This window comes from Stegodyphus dumicola, chromosome 11, assembly GCF_044657685.1.
Source record: "Stegodyphus dumicola isolate Sdum_Otavi_A_Nest chromosome 11, ASM4465768v1".
Classification (NCBI taxonomy): domain Eukaryota; kingdom Metazoa; phylum Arthropoda; class Arachnida; order Araneae; family Eresidae; genus Stegodyphus; species Stegodyphus dumicola.
In genome coordinates, this window is record NC_140778.1 from 65,764,387 (window position 1) to 65,779,340 (window position 14,954).

Consider the following 14,954-nt stretch of genomic DNA (forward strand, 5'->3'; position numbering starts at 1 on the left):
TTGTCTATAGTAGAAGGGATCCCATCTCCTTATGAAAAAAATAAATAAATAATTAAAAAATAAAGATTTTTCCATTTTATTACCCTTCAGTTAAAACAGTATTTTTTAGAAAGATGTGTGTGCCAGCTTATTTCTAGCAAGAAAACATGCATTCACCAAGAAGTAAGTTTGCCTGTAGTAAAATCTTTCTAAATAAAAGAAATGCATCTGGTTATTTTGGAAAAAGAAGGTGATGTATGTTGACACAATTTACAGGCTTTTTATTAATAATATGTTCCTTGACAACATAAACAATGTTATAACAGCTAATGTCAACACACATACTTTAGGCCTGGCGACACATATATCTTTCCACATGAAATGATTTGTTATATATTGTTATGCAAAAAGATTGGTTTAAAATTGTTTCTTTCTTAGGAGAAACCAAAATAACTTCAACAATTGCTCCAGTGCTGTTAGAAAAGTAAAATAATATGTGGTTATTATGGGTATTACTACGTCCTGGCTGCTATCTGGGTTTAAATAATAGTTTATTTTTTAATTTGGTTCTTTAATATAATTGAAAACACATCTACATGTTCAATAAATAGGACACTTCTGATTATCTGCCCAAATCTGAAAAGAATTCACTAGGCAACAGGCTATAGTACCAAGCTATACAACCCACTATATAGAAAAGAGATATTATCTGGCCACCCAAGTATATAGATGCAAGCAGAACATAAGGTGCGTGTTTTGGATTTTTAATTTAAATCATCCTCTCTCTCTCTCTCTCTCTTTTTTTTTTTTTTTTTTTCATCAGTACTTCTTTTTATTAGTGTTTGATGAAATAGCAAATTTTTATATTTTAGGGAATTATAAAAAGACTGAGAAGTAAACGGGGTGATGAACTTCACAAATATGACATTTTGCCTGATATTGGAGAATGCAAAAATTCACGCTCTATGAAGTGGTATTTTAGAAATGATCAGATTTGTATGCAGATGCTGCAACTTATTCTATTCTGTTTTTCCTTAAAACAAAAGCAGATTGAAATATAACGTGAGAAAACAAAGGCATGTGCAGTACAAATTGGTTCAATTTTCAGATTTTTTTAAAAATGAAAGCATGTAATGGTATATGGGGTAATAATAAAGTGTGCCAATTTGTGCACTATGTCAAGTTTCTGCAATTGTCTGCTGTATTTTGAAGCTAAAGCAGATCACTGTATGCATGGGCAGAAGAGTCGAGGAAAAAAATTGTGTATCTGATTATTATCGGTATTTCTTAGATTTTTAATTTTGTTGGTTGCTGTTTTATGTAATTTTTATTATGTCACTATTTTTGAAAATGGCTGTTGTCTTTATCATCTTAGTTTAAGGAAATATTGTCACCAACAGTTGCTGAATTTTTGAAAGGGTTGTGTAAAATCAGATAGCAACATGGATATTCACGCATTCAAATCAAATATAAATATTGCCCACCAGCGGCCGAGCGGTAAAGTCGCTGAACACTGGTAGTTCGGTCCGAGGTTCGAATCCCGCGAACGGGCTGGCTGCATGGGTGTTTTCGTGGTTTTCCCCATGTGTAACGTGTATACGAGCCAGTTTCCCTTAGAAAGTCCTCCACGAAGGCATCCCTCCCCTTAGGCAGATAGCCCTAGTGTGCTTTGCCATAATTAAAGATATACCAATACACCAAATCTAAATATTCTTTTAGCACCCTTAAAACTTATTTCCATTAATTTTTGTTTTTAGTTTTTGAACAAAAAATCTCATCAAAGCTAAGTAAATTAACGTAGAATTTTGAGTAACTGAAAGTTTATCTTGGATATTTATACAGTGCTCTAGAATTGGGGGAAAAAATAATAATAATACATTTTCTCACATTGCTTGAGATAAAGCTAATCAATTTACTATTGTTTTCAGTTAAGGCTAGCAAACACAATATTGCTTTCATTTCCCCAGGACCAATCAAATGGACATATGTTAAATATGTATTATATTGGTTGATAAATATACTATTGTCCACTCTAATATTTTGCCCCTTTTTTTAGTAATTTCATCAAACATTATGCAAGTTATTTCACTTCTGAGGGATGGAATTGCCATAAAAACATGGCAAATGAAAAATATTCACGGATAAATTACCAGTAAGTACCAATATTATTAATTTAAAGAAATGTATATTCCAATAATATTAATATTGGCCCATTTTCAAATTTTGCATACATATGCTATCCCAGAAGAAAAGAAAGAATTTCAAGTTTAATTTAAGCTATGTATTGCATAAAAATGACTATAAAAATATATTTCCACAATTTAAAATATAAAAAAAATCAGTTGAAATGTTTTAGATATATATCTTTAAAAAAATGTGGCCGTAGGGAAAAAAGGTTGCCCTTTCAAATTTTATGTTATTCAACCTGTTTGTTTTGCATACTAATTTATTTTTTTAAATGAAGAAGTTTAATTATTTTAAATATGAACTCTTAATGTGTTATATTCATTATAAAAATTAATTATCGAACTTTTTTCTTTACCAAATCAATTTAAAAAAAATTTTGTTTTCCACTTCATGTGAAGTCCGTTACTTTGACATTATTTTACCCTCAAAATCTGCCTAAAAGGGGCAGTACATATTCAATAACATAGATAAATTAGTCAAGCTAGATTTGACTACTTTGAATATGTGCTGCACCTTTTAGGCTGATTTATAAAAGAATTAGGGGTAAAATAATCTCAAGGCAGTGGACATAACATGAAGTGGAAGTCAAATTATTTTTATGGATTTGCTAAATTTATATCTAAACATTTTAGAATTTTTTTTACAATGATCCAGTGCGTGATCCACCCAGATCCGGACCATCTAGTAGCCCATACATGGTTGGCGACCACCTTCCTAAGACGATGACTTCCAAAAGTGACTAGCATTTCTAAAAATATAAACAAGCACTTGTACTGAACATGATCTCTCTCGAAGATGATCACCTCCACAGAATACCAAAATCAACAAGAGATATGGATAGGTATCTTAGAAAGGATTTTTACTCATAGTAGTTACATTCATTACAATTACATGTAAAGCTTAACGAAAGTTATGAGCGGCTGAGTGGTTAAATTGTTGAATGCTGGCAGTTAGACATGGGTTTGATTTCTAACAAAGAGGCTGGATGCATGGGCATTTTCATGGTTCTTCCCACCTATAATGTGGTTACGAACCAGTTTTCCTTAGAAAGCCCTCCACGAAGACAGCCCTTCTCTTAGGCAGATAGCTTTCGTGCACTTTGTTATAATCAAATAAACCAAACCAAATTAAAGAAATTCATTTTACTCTCTAAATTGGGCTCCAAATAAATCATACGTTTGAGCTTTTCATATGCCGAACCTAAAACGTATCAGAACGGAAAATTAAATAAATTTAATTATTTAACTTGGTTATGCAGAATTTCAATTTTTAGTTTATCCCTAGTTTCCAAAAATCTGAGCATGAATAATCATGTAATAAAATAGACTAGAAATTCAAAGAATAACTTTGATGACCTTCGATCACTAGCAACGGCAGATAATCTTAGCTACTTTGACATAACCTAAAAAATCTGATTTGATGATCATGCTAATCTACTTTCACACTGAGGCCTGTGTTGCTTTAATGAATGTTTTATTTATTGTAAATTGTGTAACTGCTTTAAATTAACCACTTCAACAACTTTTCTGTTAGATTTCCTTTTTAAAATTTTTGACATCATTTTAAAAGCCTAAATATGTCCGATCGTTTTACTAAGACATATTATTTGTAACTGTTTTATATGTAAGTACAGAGAATCTCATGACGACTAACTCTTAAAAGTGTTTCCTACAACCAGTGGCGTAGCTAGGGTGGGGCAAGGAGGGACAGCTGCCCCCGGGCGCAGCATCCAGGGGGTGCCAAATTGATGTTATGAAATTTTAGAGTTAAATGTTTTACATTCTTGGTACACAAAAAAAGGTGCAAAATCTTCAGTTGTCCCTGGGTGCTGAAAACCCTAGCTACGCTTCTGGCTACAACATAAATAAACAGGCTTTTGTACATTTGCCTCACTAATACAACCACCTATATAAGTGGCTCGAAACGCTTAAAGCCGTTAGTGGTCGCCTTAGAAAAGTCTCATTATATTTGTATTTTTGTGGCATTTAATAATTTCAGTTTATTTAACATGTCTGCCTTATAAATTATAATATTGGTTTTTCAAGGTCGTATAACAACTTTCAATACAAATAAGAATAGTAATAATCTTTTACAGTCCATTCAGATTATTGTATTCGTATTAAAGCGTTGAGTCAATATTTGATCATTATTCTGCACGTACGTTATAGCAAAAATTCAAAATCCTTAATTATGGTAATTTTCAATATTCAGGCTGTAAATGCCAAAGTTATTTAATGACAGATTTAAACTTAGTGCATTTACAATGAGAAAATCATAATTATGGAACTGTTTAATGCCTGAAGCTTGTTAAAACTGGTTGAAACATGTTGCAATCTCATTTTCGTATGCAAAACCATTCTCGCATGTTATACACTTAATTTATAGCAGTTTTCCCAAGTAACAAAATTTTAGATTTATATCATTTTTTAAAATTTGTGAAAATAAACAAAAAGAAAGGAGCAAATTTTTCATTTATGCATTATAATTATTTTCTGTTCATATTTTGTGACAATTACTATATTTTTCAATTTTCCTCAACTGTCAAATCTTCTTGTATTTCTAAATATGCATAGATTTTGTACAGTCCCCTCCCCAAGTTTAGAGTTTTTACTTTAATTATTAGAAGCGTTTGATGTAATTAATCATGCACGTCGCCTATGGATTCGCGAATTTTGAATTTTCAGAATTGTTCAAGCACTACTGTAAATGATTCGTATTTATTGAATCTTAAAATCACAAATTTTAAGATTCAATAAATCCAACTCAGTCCACCCAGTTTTAAAATTCAATAAAGGCACTGAAGTTATTTAACATTTAAGAACTCTCGCCGATTTAGAACTCCCAGAAATTTGTACCCAAGAAATGATTTCAAAATTGTTCTGCTACATCTATTAATAATTGTTCTATCCCTTGATCAACTTATGTCTACTGCATTTTCCCTTCATTTCTTCTTAGGTTACTTGTATCATGATAAAACACATATGGGCTATTTGTCTAAGAGAAGGGATGTCTTCATGGAGGACTTTTGAGGGAAACTGTCTCGCATTTACTTTACATGTGGAGGAAAATCATGAAATTTCTCTTGGAACCAACTCGTTTGCTGCGATTTGAACCACGGTCGAACAATCACTGTTAAGCGACATTACCGCTGTAGAACTAATGGGCTGCATTATATATCATGCTTAATGAATTTAGAGCACAAATGACCTTCAGTCCTTTTATATCATCAAAGCCTGGTTCCATTTTTCATAAAAATAAAATTACTAGAAATATTAGTAAAAAGACATGTAAGTATTTTGGTTGAGTTTGTATTCAATTTAATCACCTTCATGTAACATATAAAGATGTAATTTCCATAATAGTACAGTAAATACTATTACGTAAATTACTGTAATAGTACAGTAAATTTTTGAACACGTTAAGATCCTAAAAAAGTTAGCAAAAGTTAATGATGGGAATGCCATTTAGTAAATAAACGTACACTGTTCTACGCCAATACTGTAATTCGACATTCGACAAAATGTGTTTTGCTTTTATACCAATCTCTGCAGAAGGGTGAAAATTGTAACCAATGCTGAAATTCTCTAAATTCACTTTTGCCTCATAAAATGAAAAAAACAATTTTCAATAAACATAAATCATTATATGAGCGAATGTAAATATTTAATGCAGAATACATAAACCTTATGTCGAGCTTAATGTAAAACTTTTCCCCTGCAAAATTTATGAGATAAAAGAAAGTAAATGTATTTTAAGTTGGAAACTTCTTTATTTACATAATTAAAATAAAATCTTTATTTACATAATTAAAATAAAATCAAGTCTAAAATGTATGCATTATTTAACATCAGTACTATATTTTGCATGTTAATATTTAAAAAACTTATCTGACTAAATTACTCCTGAAAGATTGTTTATGATTAAATTTATGAAATAAAAAAAAAGGTAAATGTAAATTAAGTCAGAAACTTCTTTATTTACATAATTACAAGGTAGTCTTGGTTTGGTTTGATTTATTAGATTATGGTAAAGCACTCGAGGGCTGTCTGTCATAAGGGAGGGATGCCTTCGTTGAGGACTTTTTAAGGGAAACTGGCTCGTATACACGTTACACAGGGGGAAAACCACAAAAACACCCATGCAGCCAGCCCGTTCGTGGAATCTAAAGCTCGGACTGAACTACCAGTGTTCTGCGACATTACCGCTCGGCCGCTGTTGGGCCGCAATCTTCTTGGACCTACCCTTTTCAATATTTATGTGAACGACATCCCTACAACACCAAACACAACATTAGCTATGTACATTGACGACACAGCGATCCTAGCACGAAGTGCATTTGTTCGTCCAGTAGTCCAACACGTGCAAGAACACATACAAGCACTAGAGGGTTGGCTTAAACAATGGAAAATTGAAGTCAACGTTCAGAAAACTAAAGCTGTGCTTTTCACCAAAAAGAAGAAAATCAACTGTCACCTAAAATTCTATGGCACTGACATCCCTTGGTCTAAACAGGTCCCTTACCTTCGCGTGATCTTCAACAATGCTCTCACATGGGCATTTGCTTCAAAAACCCATCGTAAAAAACTCCAAACTGCACAAAACGCAGTACTTCGGCAAATTACTAACTCCCCATGGTATGTTAGAAATAATAGAATTCATGAGGAACTAAAAATTGTTCAACTAAGATCTTTTTATTATAACATTGCGAAGAATTTTCATGAGATGCAAAATAATATTGACAATCCTGCAATCAAAATCTGTATATATGACTATAATGATCTTGATAATTTAAATCAGCCACTTGCCATTCTAAATGTATGGATATGTAATGTGTACTTTTCTGTTTTGATGTCTGTGTATTTGTATTTATGTCAATGTAATTGTACGTATCTCACTTGGCACACAGAGACTCACACTAACCCATTCTATTAGAGTTTTGCAATTCTTGTTTGTTCTCAGTGAACTCTATTACTCTCTCTCTCTATATATATATGTGTGTAAAAAAATATTTATATATATTTATAAATATAAAAAATATATAATTAATTTTTTTATTATTATTAAAAAAAACTCATAATAATAATAATAATTATGTATGTTGTAATGCTTTATATATGTATGTTTTTCTTTCCTCTCAAAATTCGAAGATACTTTTGTTCTACAGGGGGTAGGGTCTTTGAACCCAGGTGTGAGGACACCATTCTATTGGATCGATAAACTATTGGATAGTTTAAATTTATGCATTATTTAACATCAGTACTATATTTTGCATGTTAATATTTAAAAAACTTACCTGACTAAATTACTCTTGAACAATTGTTTATGATTAAATTTATGAGATAAAAAAAGGTAAATGTATATTAAGTCAGAAATTTCTTTATTTACCTAATTAAAACAAAATCAAGTCTAAAATTTATGCATTATTTAACATCAGTACTATATTTTGCATGTTAATATTTAAAAAAATTACCTGACTAAATTACTCGTGAACGATTGTTTACAAGCCTATAGTTTGTTTGATCAAGTGCGACTAAGCTGCAAAGTACTAAATCATATATTTTCTTGCAAAATCTTGTGGACATTGTTAATTTCTTGTAAAATCGGAATTGCAAATTATACATATGATTGCAAAATATTATATTCGTAATATTATTAATTGAATTAATTTCATAATTATCATAAAGAGAGCTTGAAATGCTCTAGTAAACACATTTTCAAAACATAAAGTATGAAAAAACACAAATGCGATGGGACTCAGAGACGTGAAACAAGCAGTGTTTACTAACAAAATATCGCTGATCTGCTTATTCTTTGCTGGATTGTAAAAGAACACAGTATCTGCAGAACAAAATAAAAAGGAAGAAAAGGGCATAAAATCTGCAAAACACAATAAATTACAGGTGGGTGGGTGTGGGGCAACTTGAAAGTATTTTACAAATTATTCTAAGGGTTAAAAATATCACTACTGCTGAAGTAGAATGTTTAAAAAAAACATTTATGATTTACCTAAAAGAAAAAAATATAGTTACACTATAAATTCATTAATACAGTCGTCTTATACAAGCAATCGAATATTTAAGAATGCTTTTTTAAAATTATTTATCTCTTATGGCGTTCATCTTTCATATTAAAAAAAAATTATACCATTGAACATTGAAGAATGAGAGACCATAGAGATAGTTCTAATTATTCTAAGGGCTGTATTCCATAATATTTTTTTACTAGTAAGACATTTTTCCATTGCTTTTTTTTCTTCCCTTTTTGTTCTAATGATCTCCCGTTCTCATGCCCAAATTTTATGATATTCTGTGAATATCTATAAGGTATTTCTCCAGCCTTCTTAGCATGCTTTCGTGTTGTAGTGGTCAGCACACTCGGTGCGTATTCGAGAGTCTCGGCAAGGGTATTGCTCGTTTTTCATCTCTCCTGCTTTTAAAAAATACCTAATGCCTCTACATATCTACCGAAAAGTCTAAATAGCTTGGTCTAATAAACTGTTTCAATGTCCTCAGACAAAATACTATTATGATCACCACATAACATAAATTGAATGCCAGAATGATATCAATGGAAAGAAACATAAAATTTCAATCCACTTCCTCAAAATGATGATTTATTAATAATAAGCTACATTCATGAGATGGCTCTACCTAGCATACAGGATGGTTCAAACTATATTTCAAAAATGTAAAGGCAGGTAGAGAAAACCTGAACGAGCAGATTTCGTATAGAAATGTGTGTGCGGTAATGACGCATTACAGCGCTAGCACACATAAAGCAGTATGAATCACAGGAAACCGAAAAGATAAGTAAAGAAAAAAAAAATTACTAACAATTTAAAATAGGTGTTCGAAAGAGCAGTCATCAGCAGCGATACAAGATTCAGTGGCAGCGCATGGATCGGTGTACATTAGAAAAAGACATCAGGCATGTAGAACATATGTCCAGCAGCAACAGACAAGCAGACAACAAGGTTTTCTGCAAATGTGACTGGACCATGGAGTGTAATAAAGGAGGGGAAACTGCCTAGTAGAAAAACGGGCCCTAAAATGTCACGTTTACTAGATAGCGCTGCTCTTCCATCTTAGCGGTTCCAAATGTAAACATTTATTGAGTAGCCAGGCGGCTAAGATTACTAGTGGATGAAAAAATTTTTATGTTTTTAATGTGATGGATTGTGTTATCAATGTTATAATGTTTTGCTCACTAATGATTCTATTTTATTCCTCAAATTATAAAATTGGTTTACAGCTTTCATGCTGTAAGGCTTGTAGTAGTACTTTTTATGAATGATTAATTTGAAGATATTTTTCAGTCCCTCCCGCTTAGAAAAATAATCATATTACTAGTAATAATACTTGCTGTATATATGTTAAATTTAATTAGAATAGGTTCTTCGCGTCTCTCATTTTGTAAAATGCTTAGATACACAGCTTGATATAAACTATGGCGAAATTTTAATGAAGCTTATAGAATTTTTTGCTTCAGTCAGTAAATTTTCTTTACAATCATAATGAGTTATTCTTTTTTATGAATCAGATGTCAGTTTTGATTTTGATATTTTATCATTTTCTGTTAAAAATTTGAATATCTTTGTTATTTGAGAAATATGTTTCAAATTGATTTCATAAGATTTTAAAATAGAAATCTGATTTGAATTCAATTAAGTATTCTGAACACTTGGTTATGCTGAATTGCATATTATTCATAATTAAATATAGAGTAAAAAATATTGAAACTAATTCAATCTATCTTTAATTTTGTCTTGCTTGAACTAACTTCTAACCAATAAATGCAGTATTTTAACTAAACATATAATGGAGATATTTTTTATTTTAAAAGTACATGTGCTCTTTTCCTTCAAAGGATATAGTATATGAAGACATTGAGCTGTTGGTCATGGTTAAATTATATATTACTCTCATTACCTACAATAGTGTTCCACCCCAAAAAAAAATTAAGTGTAGTTAATAAGTTTTCAAAGTAAAACATTCTATCCCATTCAATAGCCTAAAAGATGAATTTCTTATATTTAGAAAAATTTTATCACAGTTATAATGAGATGATATTTTCTCGCAGTTAAGTTTCAAATTGGTACATGTAGCTTTTTTGAAGAAACAAAAAAAAAAAAAAAAAAAAGGTTTTGCATGTGTTATCTTTTACTAGAAAAGATCCCCTATTTTTTATTTTCATTTATTGAACTGATTATTTACTAATAGACTCTAATTACATTTGTTGCAAAACTACCAGTTTAATACCAAAATACCTAAGGTATGCTTGCTGCGGTATTTAAAAAATATTGTTACCTATGTAAAACTAAAGTCTGTTTTCTCTTGCAGTAATTATTCACTTGTTTATTCTCAATTTAATATCCCTTTTTCAACGATTAAAGACTTGCTGTGAAAGAAATAAGTTCAATTAAATAACAAAAATTTAATAAGAATGTAACAGTAATTATGTAAATAATCCCGAAACAATCTTAACAGCATTGTTTTATATTGTTACACACAGGGGTGAGCTATAGGAAGTTAGAGTTATTCGTTAAATTAGTGTTCAATTCGCAAGCACCTTTTTCTTTCCCACCAGCAGTTGAGCAGCAAAAGACACCAAACACTGCCAGTTTGGTCCTGGGTTTTAATCCCGGCAACAGGCTAGCTGCATGGGCATTTTCCTGGTTTTTCCACGTGAAACATATATACAAGCCAGTTTTCCTTCAGAACTAAGGTATCCTTAACCTTAGGCAGATAGCTCGCAAGTTGTTTGGTGTAATTAAATACAGCAAACCAAACCTTTTCTTTTTGTTTGTGGCTTAAAAGTACTTCTGCTGAATGTGTACATGTCTATATAATTTTATAACGGTTCGAATTGATATCGAAAACTATTTTAAAAAACCCATTTAATTGCAATTTACTCTGAATTGAACTATTGGGAAGGCAATATTTTCAAGATTCAAATCAGCATGCTGAAAACAACAGACATTTAAATAATGTGTCTTCAAGATTTTTAATTAACATATTATTGTAAGTAGAATGTGCAGTATTCAGGCATATCCTGAAGTTTTACTAAGGGTATACTGCTGAACAATATATTTTTTTAAAAATAACATTAATGAATGTCAGAATTACATATACAGTCAAAAGTCGTTAATACGGACTCGTCGGGACTTCGGCGATTCCGGATTATCGATTTTTCCGGATTATAGATCATCAGTTTAAATCTCGTAAGATGGCATGCAGAAATTCTAAAATTAAAAATATGAAACCGTAATTTATGAAATAAAGAACAATTATGATCTAAAGGGTATCAAAATTTACAAAAAAAAAAAAAAAAAAAGGCTTAATATTTATTTGTTTACTTTATTAAACATTTCTCTCAATGTAAGTTGTTTAAGTTGCTTCGTTTTATGTGATAATACTTTCTCTTTAATTCTATAAAAAGACATAATTTCTTGTTCAGTTACAAAATTCCGCTGTTCAAGTCCCGTTAATTGCTGTGCCGAGAATACCGACTAACTTGTCAATCGAAATTTTTTCATTTTCACTAACCTCTCTGTCACATTCTTCATGTCTTTATCCATTTTTTGCAGCAATTCCACATTTTGTTTGTTGGACATCGAAACATACTTTCATTTTGTAGATCCTTTGGAAGTTCCAGCATCGGAAATTCTATTTGACATAATCGAAAGTTCAAGTTTACTTTTATAAAATTGCTCTTACAGTCTGCAAAAAATAATAAGCGGGATCCAATTCGAAGATTAAGGAACAACGCAATCATTAACATTAACTGAAATAGATTATTAGATAATTTTAGCTTACACCGTCCGTTATACCAAGGCCAACTTATACTCAAGGCCTGCCAGACTGAATGAAATTCCGGTTCCCAGTTTTCAGTGGCTTTCGCGAAATTCATCACTAGGTGGCGCTCGCATTCTGCTACAATTTTGCTATACGCTCACTATTTGTAACGTGGTTCGTTATTAACAAAAAGTGTATTTTATGGCTAGCTGCTGTATATTTGAAGGCTATAACATAACGAGCTTGGTTTTTTTGGGTAACTTTTTATGCATATAGGTTTAAAATTGTGTATATACGTCATTGAACTCAGTTCTGAAATTCCTCATTCTGCTTATTTAATTCTGAAATCTTTGTGTATCTAATGCTGTTATTTTCAAAACTTTGTTTGTAACTTTCTTCTGATTAATCTGGAATGGGAATAATACACATGGATTTATGTCAGGTAGTTACATGTAGGTAATGTATCAAGATGGCACTCATGTATATGTGTGCTTAATAGTGATAATATTGTTTTGTGAAATTCAGTAATTTTATTTCATGTATACATTTTTCTTGATAATGAACTATATCAGCATCTCACGCTGCCAGCCATAAAATTTTGTACACATGTCATTCTGATTAATGTTGTATGTGTGTAAAAATGTCTAACTGCTGTATATTTAAGGGCTATACTTAATAAGCTTGTTTTTTTGTCTAACTATATATGCACATAGGTTTAAAATTGTGCATATACCTCATCGAACTCAGTTCTGAAATTCCTCATTCTGCTTATTTAATTCTGAAATCTCTGTGCATCTAATGCTGTTATTTTCAAAACTCTGTGTGGAACTTTCTTCTGATTAATCTGGAATGGGAATGCTACACATGGATTTATGTCATGTAGGTAATGTATCAAGATGGCACTCATGTGTATGTGTTCTTAATAGCGATAATATTGTTTTGTGAAATTCAGTAATTTTATTTCATGTATACATTATTCTTGATAATGAACTATATCAGTATCTCAAGCTGCCAGCGTGTAAATAAATAAATTTTGTAAATAAAATTTTGTACACATGTCATTCTGATAAATGTTGTATGTGTGTAAAAATGTCTACCTGCTGTATACTTAAGTGATGCATTTAATAAGCTTGTTTTTTTGCCTAACTTTAAATGCATATATATCTAAAATTGTGTATATACCTCATTCTACTTAGCATTGTGGGATGAATATATTATTTATATTCAGCCATTGCAAGTTTTCAAATTTTATCCTTGATATACAGAACTGAACTTTTCTTAAGTATATACTGTGATTATGAGAGTTATTATTTTTTTGTGTGCTGGTAAGATATATTTTATGATGCCTGTGTCTCTTTTATTTATAACAAACAGATTGATTTGATCAATAGCTTTATCAAAAATTTCATTATTTTCATTTGAAAAAATTGAAGTTTCTCTAACACTGAAAATGTAAATTGCTGCAATGCACTTAATTCAATTACTAGTTTCTTAATGTTAACATCAATGAAATTTAGAATACAAATGAAAGTGAAGAGAAACACACCTGTGTAATATTAAAATTAGTCAAAAAAGCAACTTTGGGTTTGAGTTTCATTCAAAATCTATGTGACAGTAAGACCTTTTTTTTGGGGGGGGGACTAATAATTTTATAATGTCTTTGAATATCTGCAATGCAAATACTGCACAGAGATCAAAATCTGCATTATTTAAACTTTTATTGTTTAAGATTTCCTAAAAACAGTTATTTAATAATTAAAAAAAATTCTTCAGTATGTAAAATTTAATCTCTTTAAGTAATATTCTTACTTTAATCTCTTTAAATAATATTTTTACTCCAATGTCGTGGAAACAGATATACAAATTTTAGATCACGGTGTATTAATATGTTAATTACATCTTTGATAGGGGATACTAAATTAATTTTAGGCCCAGTACAGCCGATAGAAATATTTTGAAGATTTTTCACTGAAATAGTACATGATCTGAAGCTATCTGTTAACTTCTTAGTATATACATAATTAAAAAATAAGGTGTATACTCTGAATTACCTTTAAATTAGAATAAGTAGTTGTAATGCGTACAATTCAGAATAGCGCATGTCTAGATCAAAGCAGGAATTAAAATCGAGATCAAATAGCTGGTGTTTATGTGTGAAAAAAAAAAAAAAAAAAAAGGTGAGATAGCTTAAAATTCCATGCTTTCCTTCTAATTAAAATATTTTTACTAATAAGAAATCAACAATTTCTGACTACTATGGATTAATCGTTTTTAAACTTTGCATATAACAAGACAGAATTCGTTTTTGGTACTTTTCCGATCTTTGTAAACATCGCAAAGTGTAGCAGAATTGTACCGCCATCTTGCGGTCAGTAGGAATATCACGCAGGCAACCGAAAACACAAAAGAATATTTTCACACTGGCAGGCCTTGAGTATAAGATGGCCTTGGTTATACATTAAACGCGCAGGCGAAAACGTATTATGCAGTTGCGCACACGCATATGCGCAGTAGTCAAGGTCTTACGCGCACGCGTAAAACCAACACCGACTCTACTTCAAGCCTAAGCGCGCGGTTCGAAAATTCGTGTGACGTCACGACTTCTGGTCATAATAAACTTCGGAACGCATGCAGTGGCTCTTTGCTGATTGCTGAAGCTTCTTACGTTGTGCGAACGCTCAAGCAGAATACATTGATTTTTTTATGGTTTTAAGGTTGGATGTATTTTAGAGAGGTAAGAATACATTACTTTACTTCTGTAAATTTATATTTTTCTAATTATATCAACGTTTTTAGGCGTATGTTCTAGTATACATGTGTTATTTCTGGTAGAGACAAGGCTGCTGTGCTATGTATAATTTCTTTTTGAATAATGTTGTGTCAGCCCATCGTAGAATAAACGGGCTTTGCCTAATTATATTACCTGATCTGTTTCAGAATAAAAATTTTTTTATGGACCTGTATAAATTTGATTTTATAATATAAGCTAACACA